The sequence below is a fragment of the Lygodium microphyllum genome, chromosome 29 (genome assembly GCF_053477565.2).
Source record: "Lygodium microphyllum isolate KBCC chromosome 29, Lygodium_microphyllum_v1.1.10, whole genome shotgun sequence".
Classification (NCBI taxonomy): Eukaryota; Viridiplantae; Streptophyta; class Polypodiopsida; order Schizaeales; family Lygodiaceae; genus Lygodium; species Lygodium microphyllum.
This window is the reverse complement of record NC_141163.1, coordinates 100,296,123-100,313,302: the sequence shown is the minus strand read 5'-3', so window position 1 is coordinate 100,313,302 and position 17,180 is coordinate 100,296,123.

Here is a 17,180-nt window from a genome sequence, read left to right as displayed (position 1 = left end):
AGGTCGGTCATCCCAAAATGGTTGTAGGACCTTATAAAAAACTAGCTTTCTTTCCTATGGTTGCATGCTTTTAGCATGCTCATGGCCCTCTCTCACTTGGCACATGTCCAAACAAACACATTGAACCTTGTAAAGCACCAATCCACAAACATTTGTGCATCCCTTTTGAAAATGATCATCCCAAATCCATGAAGTCTTCTGTCATGCCGACATGCTTTCCTTTCATTCACTTTTGTAGAACAGTGTTTAGATCCACTATCAAAGCATGTCTAGTTTCAAATTTAGGTTCTTGGGGTCCTCCCATAGCCTATGCCATACATCTTTGATACTCACAACAACAATGAGAGAAACTAGAGGGTCCACAACGTTATCTTCCATGGACTCTTTCTTGCCATGCTTGTCTCCATATACCATGTTGCAATTGGCATGCTTAACATTCACTTTCTAAGACTCCACTATGCCACACCAAGAATCCAACACATTTGAATTTGCATGCTAGGTTCACTCATCTTGTGCTTCATGTGATCCATGGTTGCAACAACCACCTTCATCTTCAATAGCATACAATATTTCCAAACCATGGGATGTCAAAGGATCCAATTCACTAGTATTTTGCATAGCATTTATGCCCTCATTGCTAGGATCATGTGCAACATGCATACTCTCATAAGAACTAGCAATGACATCCAAAGCATCCAAATGATGTGATGATAATGATTGTGTTGCAGTAGTATCTTGACAATCATCCATCCCTTTTCTTCCATGGTCTTATTCATCATGCAATAAATTCTCAACGAACATGCCTTCATTATGATTATCTTACATATCATCAATCATTGTGATATCTTGACAATCATGCATCCCTTTTCTGCCATGGTCCTGCCCATCATGCAATATATTCTCAACAATCATGCCTTCACCACGCATATCGTGCATCTCTTTTATGCCATCATCTTGCCCATCATGCAATAAATTCTTAGCAACAAGCATGCCTACATTGTGACTACTCTACACATCATTAGTGTCTGTGACATCTTGACAACAATCATGTATCCGTATTCTACCATGGTCTTGTCTATCGTGTAATGCATTTTCAGCAAGCATACCTTTACTATGAGTATCATGCATCCCTTTTTTGTCATGATACTCATGCATCCCTTTTTTGTCATGGTCCTATCCATCATGTAGATACATTTTTAGCATGCATACCTTTACTACAATTATCACACATATCATCAATGGCTATAGCATCTTGATCATGCATCCCTATTTTGACATGGTCTTGCTCATCATGCAATACATTTCCAACGGGCTTGCCTTCACTTTGTGACTATCGTGCACATCATCAATGAGTTGGCTATCATTCAATGAATCTGCAACATCAATGCCCTCATTGCCATGATCCCATGTATCATGGGTTTTGTGGTTCTTATGGTTTAAGTATAACCTCACTAGAGTATGTTTCATCTAAATATTCTTTTTCATCTATAGAACCAGATAATCTAACATCACTTTTGCAAGCATTACCACCCATTACATGATCTATATGCATCACATCCACTACATGTGCTATAATCTCACTAGTGTATGTTTCATCTACATTTTCTTTTGCATCTATAGCATCACATGATGTAGAGTAGTAAACACTAAATTCCACATCCATTAAACCAATTTTAAATCAATATAATTTTTGAGACAAAAGAACAATTTGAAAATTCAAAGAACTTAAATTTACATACAATATAAAGTTTGAGACAAAGGAACAATTTGAAAATTTAGAGAATCTCTACTTCCACCCTTTGGTCGCTTAGGCATTCACTGACATACTTAAGTAGATCACTTTTGAGCTTTTCCAAGTGAAAGCTCTTCTTTACTACATTGAGTGTCTTAGCATATCCAAGATGTCTTGAAAATGGAGAATCCTGAACTTACCAAAGTATATTTTTCTTGAACTCATGGCTGGAAGGATCGCATAATCTTTTGTTGAAATACAAAAGCTCTTCCTCAATAGAGAAATCTTAGTACTCAAGTTGTGACTTAGGATCTTGATCCTTCAGTTGCACTTCATTCATTAATTGTTCATACTTAGAGTCCCTTGTAGCTTCTTCATTTGCCATTTGAATGATGGGGTTACTTGGCATTGATACTATAGCAACTAATGGTTATACACTTGAGGATTCTTTTGTAATGGGAATATTAATGAATGCCTTGTGGCTTAAATAATCCAAAACTACATTCTCATTTCTTGACCTATATTTTATATCAAAGTCATACTCTTGCATGACTTGAATCCACCTTTGTTTCCTCATGTTTAGATCTTGATGGGTAAAAATCTATTTGAGTCTTATGTGATCTATTACCAAGGGAAATTTCTTGCCAAACTGATAATGTCTCCATATCTTGAGAGTATGGAGTCATAGCTAATAACCCCAAGTCATGACTATGTTGAGAATGTAAGCATGTGAACTCTCCTTATACTAGAGGGGATAAGGGAAACTGAGTGTAAATGGTCATGAGGGGAAGGGGAAACCCTAACCTTAGCCAACTGGGGCTATATAAACAACCCATGGGTCTACATCAATTTGTGAGTGAGAGTGACCCAAGTTGTACTTTCATGAGCAACTAAATAAGCAAGACTTGTTCTTGTACTCGTGAGCTCTTATCTTCCTCTTGTGCACACTTCAATCCTTGCTCCCACTCTGATTTTCCACATGGTATTAGAGCCATCTTTGATCCTTTACCTTCCCTTAGCCTCTTTACACACCTAAGTGCACAAGAAGAACTTTTGCCCTCTTGTTTGCCTTCTTTTCCACCATCGCTAGGTAGACCCACCTTTGTTGGAGGACCTGGGGAGAACAAAGGAGAGCATTTCAGCTCAAGATTCCTTCTGAAAATCTCTTCTCCAACTCAAGGCGCAGTAGCATGGCATGACAATCCCTAACATTGTGGACATAGGAGTACAACATTGCAACAGACGTAGATTCGGCACAATTTCTAGTAGCGACTTGCTTCGAGAAACAAGGCACAATGGAGGCGGCTATCATGGGGCTTTCATAGCCCCCTAATAGGGCCATCTAGGCCTAAGAGGGTTCAGAGAAATTCCCTCTCTATTGCCCATAATCAACAAAACCTTAACTATGGGTTTTGTGGCAGCCATAGCCAAGAAGTTTCAAGCTTCCTATTTTCCACTTTTTTCAATTTGGTAATCATTAACAATGATTTTAATCACTGAAGCACATGCCATAAAGTGTATTCTTGATTTCTGAATAGCCCTAATACTCGAAGGACATTAGAAGCTCAATGAGAAGCTGCTCTACATCGAGTCAAGTATCTCATTAAGCTTGACAAAGTAAATACCTAAACATCTCAAGTGGTCTTAATCTTGAGATGAGTGCTTCTAAGCATTGAAAAGACATTTAGTGACATTAGTGCTACTGCCTTATGACAAAACATGAATATTGATGTGATTGAAATCTCCTTCGACTCTTCACCAAGTGTCAAAGTTATTAATCGACTTTGCTTAACCAAATGTTCATTCACTAAACCACAAGGTGGGGAGGAGCCAGAAGTCCAATCAAAGTTCACCTCATTGAAACCTAGGAAAAGAGTAAAACTTAAATCATGGGTTGTTCGAAGGATATGACTACCAAAATATTACCTTGAGATATTACATATGTATGATTTCCAATTTTTTCATCCTTACAGCTTTAAAGTTGGTTATCATTTGTAGGGCTATCAAATCTATTATTTGGTTCATACTTGGCCACCTGTAAAGGACTAGACACTCCCATTGCCTAAGGAAATAGGTAAGACCTTCCTATAATGGCCATGGCCTATGCAGATGTAAGGCCTCAAGTCCGCAAGTTTAATGGAAAATATTTCCATCCTTGGCAAGTTTTGGTAAAATATAAAATGATGGAGCATGGCTACATAAAAGGGACCAAAGTTATTGACCCATCAAACCCCCTTGATGTAGAAGACGATGAAAGAGCTCAGGCCATCATCATGCTTCATTTGAATGAATCCTTAATTCATCATATTGACCAACTCTCCACTAGTAAAAAGAAGTGGGATGAGCTTGAAAGGCTCTATGGCGCTATAGGGAAGAAATCCAAGATTTTTCTAAAGATTGAATTTCTTAGCTTGGAGTATAAACAAGGAGAAGATCTAAGTAAGTTTATTTCACATATGAAGGGGCTCATGGCACAACTGGTCTGTGTTCAAGAACTAATTCATCATGAAGATGTGATTGCCATCCTTCTGAAGTCTGTAAAGGTCTTTCCAACCCTTATTACTACCCTCACTAATATCCCAAACCCAACTTTCGCAAGTACCATCCAATCATGCCTGGATGAAGAGAAGAGGAACCATAAGGAAGACACTTCAGCATTTACTTCCCGTGAGCAATTGTTAGTCCATACAGTTTCTAGAAAGTGCTCCTTCTGTCATAAAAAAGGGCATATTGTTAGTAATTTTTGGAAGAAGTGCCCAGAAAAAATGAAGTGTAATAAATGTAAAAAGACTGGGCATATCACTAGTAAGTATCCTAGTGTTCCAGAACCACCTAAGGAATTGGAGGCTAACTTTTCCTCCAGATCCACTTAAGATCAACTCTTTTGAGTATTGTAAACTCTCTACCTATAACCATCTTTTCTAGCTTGATTTATAAAGGCATCTCATTATGGATTAAGGGGGGGCATCCTATCATGCTTTATCCAATGCCACCTGGCATTGAGGGGGGGTTTGAGAATGTAAGCATGTGAACTCTCCTTATACTAGAGGGGATAAGGGTAGTTGAGTGTGAATGGTCCTGAGGGGAAGGGGAAACCCTAACCCGACCCAAGTTGTACTTTCATGAGAAACTAAATAAGAAAGACTTGTTCTTGCACTTGTGAAGTCTTCTCTCCCTCTTGTGCACACTTCAATCCTTGCTTCCACTCTAATTTTCCATACACTAGCATAATTTCTTTTCATGATTCTTCAACTTCCTTGAGGAACAGGCAATGAGATGCCCCTCTTACATAAGTACACAACCGAATGCGTGAGAGCTAGAAATTAACATAATGTGGAAAATGAATGTGATTAGAGGCTCAGTTTTTCATATTAAAAAGCACTAGTCTAGGCATCACAAAGGTAATGATAGTACATAGAAACTACAAAATACAAGGAAGTAGTTTCCACCATGATACAAAATACAATCTGACACACAAAGTGTACACTAAGGTTTTTGGAATTTCAAGAGGCAACACCATGTGAAAAGGTGCAGGACGACATGTGCAATTGGGCTTTGGAATGGCACATGTGGCTTCTTCTTTCTAGTGAACCTTGGGATTTTCCAATATGTACTAGAGCCTATAGCCACACATAAAAATTCTCAAGCATCTATAACTAAATAGCACCACTCATTGGCATTAAGCAAATCATCATCTCCAACATTGCTATCTTGCAATCCATCATTTTCATAGGTCACTGATGCTAATTCATCAAAGATATCAATGAGAATAAATAAAACCAAGATTTGGTTGTGCAAGTAAGTACACTTAAAATTTATTACGTCATGGAGTTGCTGGCTCTTGCTAAGAGGCATTTCCTCTACTAGGTAACCTTACTACTCAAATGATCTTCTTTATCTTTGTTTCCAACCTTTGATATAGGAGCTTATTTATACGGCTCCCTAGTTTTTAGTCCTCATACACAAAAGTTACTTCCTTTTGAATGTTCTTCAAGACCTTATCAATGTGTAATTTTGTGGCATAATGCATAGACATAGCTTGGAAGAAATGAGAATTTGAAACAACAAATCATTTATGTGTGTACACAAGAGTATGCCCACAATTCAACGTGATTATTTTGATTAAATTTTCCTTTGGTAAGATAATATTTTTCACCCATGAATTTTCTCTCCACTTGTACACTCCCCATGCTTTGAAATAAAATATACTCTATGCTTTCTTTGTTGGGGGTAAAGGTGCCTATGCCTACCCACCTGTGTATTACTACACTGGGGTAGTACTCGCACATCTGTACACATTGCAGGTGGTGGACACCCATCACTGTCACTTTATTATTTATTCTTTTAGTGACATTTAAATAAAGGGAAGGTTGATCATACATTGTGATTGTTGGAGTTTCCACATCTTGTATCTTTCTCTCTCTTGCTCTAGCTCCTTCCACCATAGCTCTTACTTCTGCTTACATGCTTCCACTCCAAGTTCACTCTCTTCAACTAATATCAAAGCCAACCATTTGAGGAGCTTCAACATCCTTTGCTTCAACCTAGATTCAGAGCTTCAACTCAAGGTTTCATGGCAGCCATTCTTTTTTTCTCTCGAAGTATGCATTGAGTATTTCCTTCTTTCGGCTTGTTCCAACGTGCTCCATGCTTGTTGAGTAGCTTTCCAAGGCTTAGTTGAGCCTTGTTGAGGGCTTATTAATGTGAGGATTAGTAATTTTATCCATTTTTTGAGTGGATACAAAGCACGTTGGTGGGTGAAAATGAGCGATCGTCGGGGACATGATGTTGCGTGGAGTCAAGTGGGGTAACCTATGCGAATATCACTTTTTTGTCTTTCTAACACCTACCCCTAGCGAGAGTCAGGTTGATAGATGGAAATCATAAGTGGTATCATGCATGTTCGACCTGTGATTGTGATATTTCAACTTTGAGACCAGCGCCTCATGCATGAAGAGATATCCTTATACATGGAACGTGTTCTCACTTCTGATTTTGAGTCCCTGAGGAATTTTACGTGGCAAGGGGCATGTTTGCCATCTAGCAACTAAGGGAAAGTAGAGGGAAGCTTGGTAAAATAGATAAAAAAAGCAAAAATGTGAGGAGTTTTTAAAATAAAAAAAGAAAGAGAGAGAGAGAGGGATTCTACACAAGACAATCAGCGTATGAGAGAGAGAGAGAGAGAGAGAGAGAGAGGAGAATCTTGCATTCTAAAGAGAAGGGAGAAATTTGAAGAAAGAGGCCATGTGGTTGAAGTTATTGGAGTCATGGAGCATGATGGCAGGGCTGTTGAAGACAATTGGCCGATACGAGTTCTCAGTTTTTAGATGGTGGTAATAAAAGTCCTCCTTTTGTCTTATTTTCTTCTACCGTTGTGTGGGGAATAGAGTATGCAGATCTATTCTGATGTATGGATATGAGTGAAAGATAGTAGAGGATTATTATTTGTTGTGTTGAGAGTGATGTATATTAGTTGTTTTTGTGAGCCTTCATGTCTGGTGCAAAGCGGAACATGTGGCAAATATGTTACAGTTGCTGTAGAAATTTCTATGCTTTGAATCTTGATGTTTTGACATCACCATCGTGTGTGCCAAAACTCCCAAAACAACTCTTGAAGCTCTGAATTCCGATACCAGATGAGGGAGAAACGAAAAAACTCAGTTTTCATCCCCTTCTCCTGTTTTGCGTGCGATCCTATTGCTTTTATAAAGAAAGCTAAAAAAGCCTTCTAAACTTAACCACATTAAGAAAATAGCAAGGTATTCCATAAAGAAAGCTTAATTCAATAAAATCATATCTTAAATCTCATATTCTAAAATAACCTATATTAAAAATAAATCAATTAATAGTACTAAGGAAAATGATCTAATTATTACTAAATAAGTTTAAACTTATAACTTACAAATAGAGTAATAATTTTATTAATACAATATCATATAAATATATAATATTATATATTATACTTAAGATAACTAATTATAATTATAAAATTTACGCTTGGACTTATGCCAATGCCCAGTGCTATCCAAAGCCACCGCTACCCACTCTACACATCAAAACTGAAGCATTCACAATTGTTTATAAATTAAATAAACAAAAAATAGTAAATACTTAGCAGTCTTCAACTACAAATAATTAAAATAGGTTGGAACACTATCCTAACCTTAATTTAATTCGAGTGTGCTCTAAACTCATAAATGTCTATTAATTTGATATGTATTTTGCGGAATCGCCCGTTGTTGAATCACCAACATGTACATTAAATTAATTTGACATCCGAAAAGGACAGACGTCCCCGTCAACTTCTTACACAAGGAATTCACCTTCTGTAAGAGCCCCAACAAATACATATAGTTTTGTAGAATCCATCGTAAAACCTCATGGAATCCACTATTGAATCTGCCTCTAGTTTTACGGAATCCACCGAAAAACCTCATGGAATCCACCTTGGAATATGCTTCCTGCCATCATATCCCTGGGGTGGGATAGCACTTGTCCACAATTGCTATTAGTTGCTCAATGTGGAGCTAGTAGTGTAGAGTAAGCACTAAGAGGGCAAGCGGTCATCCGTTGCATGTCTTCAACTGAACCAATTAGTATCTAGTATAGGACAATGAGTCAATCAGAGTCTAATTATTAGCAAACAATTGATTCTAATAAGATTAAAAACTAGTGTTAGTGCTACAGATGTCTTTTATGGGAGTAAGAGAGTCCAAAGATAAGACATAAATATTATGAATACTAGGTCTCATACTCAAAGCATCGACAATAAGAAATAAAAGTGTTATTCTAGTTTAGTAGTAAGTAAAAATTTAACTAAGAACTCTAGAAAAAAAAGAAGTAAAAGATTACTTATCTTAACTTGATTGGAGATCTCTATCTTTACTAGAAAGTGTAAATTCACAATAGAATTTGGAAGTTGCCCAAAGTACTTTTATGAAAAAAAAATAGTCTCAATGTTTATCAAATCAAAAGATAACAACATTAAAGCCATACTATAATCGTCAAAAATTAGAGTGAGAATCATATTGAAGGCCTACTTTGAATAAAAAACAACTTATATCTTCTTGTGAATCAAGTTAGTCTATAACTAGAGAGTTGGAGCTTATAAGGAATTTTACAAAACATTTACTTATGACTAAGACAAAAATTTAAAAAAGAAACATATTAAAGATAAGGCTAAAGTTGGATAGAATACTAGTCTCTTGGTAAAAAAATAGTAATATTCAAGTTTTATGGCATATTTAGATATGATTATCTTTTAATATATGCATATTTAGACAAAACCATGTCTAATATAAGTTTTAGATCTTTGTACAAGCTAAAACTTTTTCTTTTGGGAGTATACTCAAATTCCAAATGGATAAAAAGCTATCCTACTAGGAAATTAGATGTCTGTATAGATTGAAATTTGCAAATTTCACCAAGTCTGGTTTAACTTTGAGACCTACTTTCAAGATAAATAACTTTCTTTGTAGATAGAATCAGGTCATGATGATAACTAGAGAGTTGTAGACAACAAAAAGGTATACAATTCATATCCCTATGATGGATTACCAAATCTGAAGGTAAGGTCATAAAAAATAGGGCTCAAAGTTGGCTACTACACAGTTTTCTGCATATTGTTGTTAAATTCACATTCATGGTCACTTTAGGACTCAAATAACTCTCTAAATATTCAAAGTTTGTAAAATATGTGGCTAATAACAATTGTAGATCTTTTTGAGGGCTAAAACTTTTGTTTTAACACCATCCTAAAAAAATGAACCAGCAAAAAGTTACATTACCTGAAAAATAGTTGTTCAAGAGGATTTTTATGATAAAGCATATGCAATAGCTAGATGACTTTCAAGTGCCTCTTCTATATAGCTTGTTACATAAATAAAGACTTAATATGCTTAAAATTGAAACTTCTATAAAATAAAACAAAGCTATGATTTACTATGAAATAAACTTCAAAAGCTTTCTAGCTATAACATCCTTTTTGCATAGCCAAGTCCATGCTATAATCCAAATTCAGAGAAGAACAAATTGGATCAATTCGAGTCAATCAATTGTGGATATAAAGATGTCCAAAACACGAGAAATACTACTACAATATTCATCTATAGTGATGTGTCTTGTAGATTACGATTGTTCCACGGTGTTCGCCTTTATACATTGATATCATACAATTGAAAACTCGGAGCGTAGCCAGGTTCTGATACCAATGGTGCGAAGCAGAACACATAACAAATATGCTATAGTTACGAAGTGGAACACATGGCAAATATGCTACAGTTAGGAAGCAGAACACGTGGCAAATATGCTACAGTTGCTGCAGAAAATTCAGTGCTCTGAATCTTGAAGTTTTGACATCACCATTATATCTGGAGCATGCCAAAATCCCTAAAATGCCTCTTGAAGCTTTGAATTCCAATTCCAACTGAGGGAGAAATGAAAAAACTCAATTTTCACCCCCCTCTCCTATTTTGCGCGCGATCCTATTGCTTTTATAAAAAAAGCTAGAAAAGCCTTCTAAACTTAACCACATTAAGAAAATAGCAAGGTATTCCATAAGGAAATCTTATTTCAATAAAATAGTATCTTAAATCTCATATTTAAAAATAATCTATATTAAAAATAAATAAATAAATAGTACTAAGGACAATGATCTAATTATTATTAAAGAAGTTTAAACTTATAACTTACAAATAGAGTAATAATTTTAATAATATAATATCATATAAATTGAGGCAGAACAGAGATTCAAAAGAAATTACTGAAGAACAGCTGGCTTGGAAATCTAGGGAGTGTAACCAACTCTGGGTCTTAACAAATGAACAGCAGTAGGTGGTAACCACCTTGGAAAGTGAGCTGGAAGAGGGAAGAAAGAAGATGGACAAAAGAGCCAACAAGTGGGAAAAGAACAATTTTGAAAGGATTAGGCAATTAACGAAACACTTGGCGATGGCTAAGTGCGAGAGAGTGCTTGCCGAATCCAGGGTAGTAGTAGCCGATGTATGCGCCAATGCACAAAGGCAAGCCTTTCTTAGCACAATACTACATGTCACCCAAGTGGAGGGCAATGATTCAGTGGAGAAGGTAAGAAGGAAGCTAGAACTGACTACCTGAGCGCTAAGGTATGGCCTTCAAGAACGGAAGCTTCCAACAGGCACAGGAATCATGAAAGAACAACAATTTCACTACCTGCACCGTGTCGGTCTATCCATTGTTGAGCTTAAGGAACTTGGGTTCGAAGAACAGGAGCAACCAACACCTCCACCACAAGCAGCCCCAGTAGGGGCCGAGCAGAATGTCGAAGAGGGTCCGGACTTGGAGCAAGATGCTGAAGAAGAACAACAAAGAATGTCCAGTCCGCCTCTACCAGACCTCCCGCCTGAAGAGCCCAAAGATGTCCACATGCCCGAGCACATTATGGCAGGCAAAAGAAAAAGGCAAGAACTAGCAGAGGAAGCCCAATGCAGAGCACGGTCACTGCCTAGACAATTCCTTGAAGAGCCAGTGCCACTACGAGGGGATCCCAACCCTATCGATTGGCCTTAGGAATTGGTCATATGGCATGACTGGGAGTTCCAGACGAGACCATTTGAGCTTTCATTTGCTTATCCATGCTCTCTGGACCATGCATTGCCTCTAGGCATTCTAGCAAAGATCAAAGACCTGGCCAATGATCTTGCAAACAGGTGGATAGAGGAAAGGAGCCTCATAATAACTAGGTGGAGGCAAGAGCCTGCAAATTACTGGCAGGACAAGGTAAATAGGGTTTCCAAAACTGTCCAAGGCTACAAGGCACAACTGAAGTGGCGGAGGAGGATTTGGAATGCCAATTTTGACGTCTGGACCATCTTCTGCAGCCCACTTTCCCATCTACATGCCCTACCCCCGTAGGCATGGAGTTGACTATGATCGAAACATTCATGGGGATTTTGACTTTCCTAGGTTATATAATGTAAATGCCCGGAGCCCTGAGGAATGCTTAGTCTTTAGAATAGAGGATCTCCTCCCATCTATCAACTGCTTCCTCACGAATTTTTCTTCTTTCCCAGATCCAGCCTTCTTAACCACCTGTAATTATCTTAGGCTTATCAAATTCCTCTCCCAATTCCCATTTTTTGAATACTAAAAAGGTAGCACCCAGATAACATGCCCATAAGTTTCTCAAAACCATATGATGTGACCTATCATTGGAAAGCACTTAAAAAATAGAATCTATTGAGCTATAGAGCGCTCAAATTGGAGTTATAATGTTCAACTTATGACAAATCCAAAGATTTGACCACGTGCCCCAAACTTATGCAAAATTCCCATATTCCCCAATATGGTGTTTTAGAAGATATGAATGATACCCGCTTCACGACGTGCAATCATCCTTTCTTGTCATCCACACCTCTAAAGGCCCGGGCCGCTATTAAAGAATATCTACAAAGTCGTGCATTCCTATCCCAATGCTTGTGACCACCTCGTAATCTGGCTGAAGGTGATAGGCATTAGCTAAAACACCTTCCTTGTATGCAATTCTCAAAAAAAAAATGAGAGAAGAAGAAGAAAAAAAAAGCACGAGGGTTCACTTTGCTCACTACACCTAGGGTTCACCCCTAGCCCCTTCCCCACTTCACGCTTAGGACACATCAAGTGCAGGACTCCCAGACCTGTCGCCCTAAGTTTTGCACCGCACCTTCAATGACACACGAACTTGGTACCAAGGGCTTACCCAAGGTTAGACCCATCTTCCAATTCCACTACACATGCTCTTACACCACACCGTGAGACAGACACACCCCTTAGGGAGTGCACAACCTTCTCTTGTAGGCTATGATCGTGACTTAGTGAATGGCTACCTTGCTAAAGAAGATCACCTGCGACATTTGCCAATGCCCAAGAATTTTTCTCTGCGTCAGACAGAACACCACTACAACAGCTTCAGGAAAAACTTTTGCATCTTTCGATGGTTGGATGGACCAGCATACTTAAGGTAGCCGACCATCTACTTGTTGATGGCTACCATGACTGAATCAAACCAAGCGGAGGGAAAACTCAGTGATGGACCCACCATTGGCATAGATCTTGGAACCTCATATTCTCCAAATGATTAGAGATTCCCAGGTTCAGTAGCCGTCACAGAATGGGAGCTACCACTCTATGAGACAAATACTGAGCATCTTCATGAAGTCTAAGGCATGCCGGAACCTCTCCCAGTCATCATTAATCAAACTCCATCACCTCTCATCCACAACATCACCTTTTGATTGTGGTCATCTACCCACCAATTCCACTTAGCAACAACCCCAACTACCCCACTGCTCCCCACCCCAGTGCCATGGGACTAGCACTCAACTAGGAGGGGGGTAATATTTAGTACAGCACAAAGGAGTAGAAAATGGAGCAGAGGAGCAGAAAAATGGAAGAAGGAGATAACCAAAAGGGCACAGGACAAAGGAAGGAAAAGGCGCCCCGGATGGAGGTCAGACCCTGAAAAAATTGAATGATGACCTCTCCAGAAGGCCTCAGTGTCACCTCAGGAAAAGAAAGAGTAAAAGCGCACCATTAAATGTGAAGGCCCTCCCGAATCCTTGTGAAAGAGTGCTGGGCTCACTCCTATGCAAATTTTATACATTAGTTGGGAATGGGATAAGTTAGAACGGTGGGAAAAAGGAAAAGAGGGCCTAGGCTGATGGCCGACCATGTAAAAAGTGGGGGTGACCGCCCAAAAAGTAGGGCATGTATATAAAGTTCAAAAGTGAATGAGAAGCTCATTCTTGTGTGTGGCCAAAGCTTCTTCTTCTTCTTCTCTTGTTTCTTGCCTTCTTTCTTGTTCTTGAGTGAGGGATTGAGGGAGTGTGAGGGAGTGAGGGAGTGAGTGTGTGAGAGTGAGGGATCGTGGAGAAGAAGCTCTCCATCTTCTCTCTTCATCTTCTCTTCTTCTCTTCTCCTCTTTTCTCGCACGACTATGGAGGATGGAGCTTAACGGAGAGGGCTTGAGGTTTCTTGAGCTTGCCACAAGGATCGTGGAGCTACCGGAGTGCAAGAGAGAGGAGGGAACTCGATCGAGCATCAAGGTAAGCTCACTACACCCATAAGGTAGGCATTGCACATCGGCTATGTGAGAGGTAGCCATGGCCGCTCGGCTTGAAACGCTTGATCAATAAGCAGTCCGTAGGTCTCCGGGTAGAGCTCTATAGCTCCCCTCCAGTTGATATAATCTTGAGCACACTCTATCCCTACAACACCTAAAAATCATATCAAAATATGATAGGGCTAAGCATGTGCTCAAGCTCTCTCTCAAAGCACCTCATAGATAGAGAAGAGGCTGAGAATCTATCTTGCCAAGATAAACCTCAAGAAAGAGAGGGTTGACACAAGGTTGAGAGAATCTAAGAGACATAAAAAGTTCATATCCAATAGAAAGTGTTAAAGAAAGCTTAAGCATGTGCTCAAGCTTTTCCTCATAGACCTCTCAATGGGGGAGGAGAAACTACCTCACCCCATGCTCTCAAAGAAAAGAGAGGAAACAATTGTGTCGGCTTTCTCACCTTGAAAAAGAGAACACTCGAGCCTATATGAACCCTCTAAAGCCATGTCCCAAAGAGAACTTAAAGACACATAAAAGTGGAGACTATCTATATAGGCTTAAGCATTACTCATGTATGTTCCTCTAGCTTGCCAAGTTGCCTCTCCCTCCCCCTTCCCCCCGAAATAAATAGAGGGTGATGATATTGGGCCACATGCTCACTCTCTTTTCCAAAGTCATCAAAAAATTCTTGCCAAAAGGAGATAGTTGATACAAGCTTGCATATATGCTCAAAATGTGTCTCAAAGATAACTGAAAGACAATGAGGAAACCATGAATCTATATTTCCAAGGTCCTCCCCTATAGAGAGAGGCATGATACAAGCTTGATACATGCTAGAGCATGTGCTCGGAGCTCTATCTCAAAGCACTTCAAAGATAGATAAAAGACTATGAATCTATCATACAAAGCTCCTCCCCAAGAAAGAGAGGCCTGAGACAAGATTGAGCATGTTCTCCACCCTTGTCTAGAAGACATTTCAAGATGTCTCAAGGGACAGGGGAAACAATAATGCTACCTTCCTTCTAGAAAGAGAGGGGCAAGATAGGCTTGATAGCTCTTTTCAAGGTAGAAAGAGAGGGGAAAGATAGGCTTGATAGCTCTTTTCATGAGTTATATCAAAATTCATGCCAAAAAGAGATAGTTGATAAAAGCTTCTATCCCTAAGATGCCTAAAACTCATATCAAAATATGAGATGGTGTACACACACCTGAGCATGTGCTCAAGTTCTATCTCAAGGAAACTCAATGATAAAAAATAGGCTCTGAATCTAACGTGCCAAGATCCTCCCCAAGAAGATGAGCTTGAGCATGTTCTCAAGCTCTATGTAAAAGACATTTCAAAAATTCATGCTCAAGATAGAAAGAGAGGGGTGAGATGGGCTTGAGCACATGCTCAAGCTCCTTTCGAGGGATATCTCAAAAGCATTCCCAACAAGATATGATTGATACAAGCTTGATCAAGCTCTATCCCTAAGACATGTGAAACTCATATAAAATTACAAGAACATTGATATATGCTTGAGCATGTTCTTAAGCTCTATCCCAAAGCACCTCAGAGATAGAAACTCATATAAAAATATGAGAACATTGATATATGCTTGAGCATTGGCTTAAGCTCTATCCCAAAACACCTTAGAGATAGAAAAGAGGCTATGAATCTATCATGTGAAGATTAACCTTGAGAAAGAGAAGGTTTGGAGTATCAAAGAGGTGAACTAACTATCTTTCACCATTATTTCCATCCATGCCCGTTACCTTTTCAATTGGAATTTCTTGAAGATGTTGAATGCCATGTCTATCATGTGTAAAAACTAGATTCTAACAATTGCAATATTCTAATCGATGTGAACTTGCCCTGGATAGGATGGCACCTACAACCCTCCAAGAGATCTCGATGCAAAAAACACTCAAAACATTGATGATGGCCATCTACACCATGCTAGACAAAGCCAGTTATGTGCAACAGGGTTATTTACATGAGGCATGGGATAGCATGATCAAGGTGAAGTTGTTGTTTAGAACTATTATTGAAAGCACAAGTAGTTCTAATATGGATCAACTAGATATGTTGGAGATAACCATGCCCACAATGCTTGCATAATGCATATCTTAAGATGATAATCACATTTGATTAGGACATGGTTAAAGATGTGACAAAGTCAATGATAATCTATCAACGTACACATGACTCACGTGGTAGTAGCCATTTAGGGTACTAGTGAGATCGAGAAGATAAAGTATAGAATGACCGCCTCCTCTATGGGTGATATATTATTATAATAACCCCCTTCTTTTGTGTTAGAATAACTTACTTTTACTCATGGTAGTTTTATATAACAACGATAATGTATAAAAGTTTTGAGTGGTACTAAACATTCTAGGTACAGTATAGAATAACCACATATAATGAGGTCATGTGTGTTAAATGGGCTCGCTACATCTCACTACAGTCTTATATGATAAGAAATATTTATATTACTAGTTCTTAAGAGCATTGAAAAACTTGGTGTGATTTCATAACATTTTTTCACTCATTGACATGCTAGCAAGGTTTATTTCTTTAATGTGCTAGTATCTTTTGTATACCCATCTTTAATAATTCATGTTATTTGAATGTAGATCATTGCCCCCAATATGATAAGCAATGCTTACTATAGTTTAGTATAGTAAATATCATAATTTATCAAGCTCTAAAAAAATTTCAAAGTACTCCAAAAAAGTTGTTTTTTTCATGGAAACTCCAAAGGTAGTCTTTAAAATTCCAAATGAAAGGTTCAGTTTTTGAAAGGCCCCCTTAGGGGTGGGGTATATTATGAGCTACTAATTGGAGTATGATTGGAAAACAATACCTAGGACTAAAGAGATAGGTAAATACAAACAATATGAGGTGATTAAATGGATCTAGTTGAGGTTATGATGCTTTTAATAGAGGTGATCAAGAGGAGGCTTTTAATAGCTATTGTGGGTGTCGCATTGGGGTCTTATAGCTCATAGTACTGCTTATATAGTCGAGTCTATTGTGATTCAAACATCATTCACATTGGACCAACATATTGAAAGCTAAATTTGAATCCATGAGATGAGGAAATGTGTTCACTTAATCAAGATGCTACTTGGATCCACCCAATCATATTTTAAAAAAAAGACTCAAACTATTAGAATAAGGGTCCTGAGTAGACATAGTTTGTAGAAAAGCTCAATCATAGTACTAATAGTAGGTATTGGACCACTATGCTAAGGCATTAATAGAGTTAAGGGTTCAAGACATAGTTTATATTAGGGCACAAGGGTATATGGACAATATGGAAAAAGGATAGGTAATCAGTGTGAATGGACTCACTAAAAGTCATGTTTTAAGAATTGTCCATGGATCTA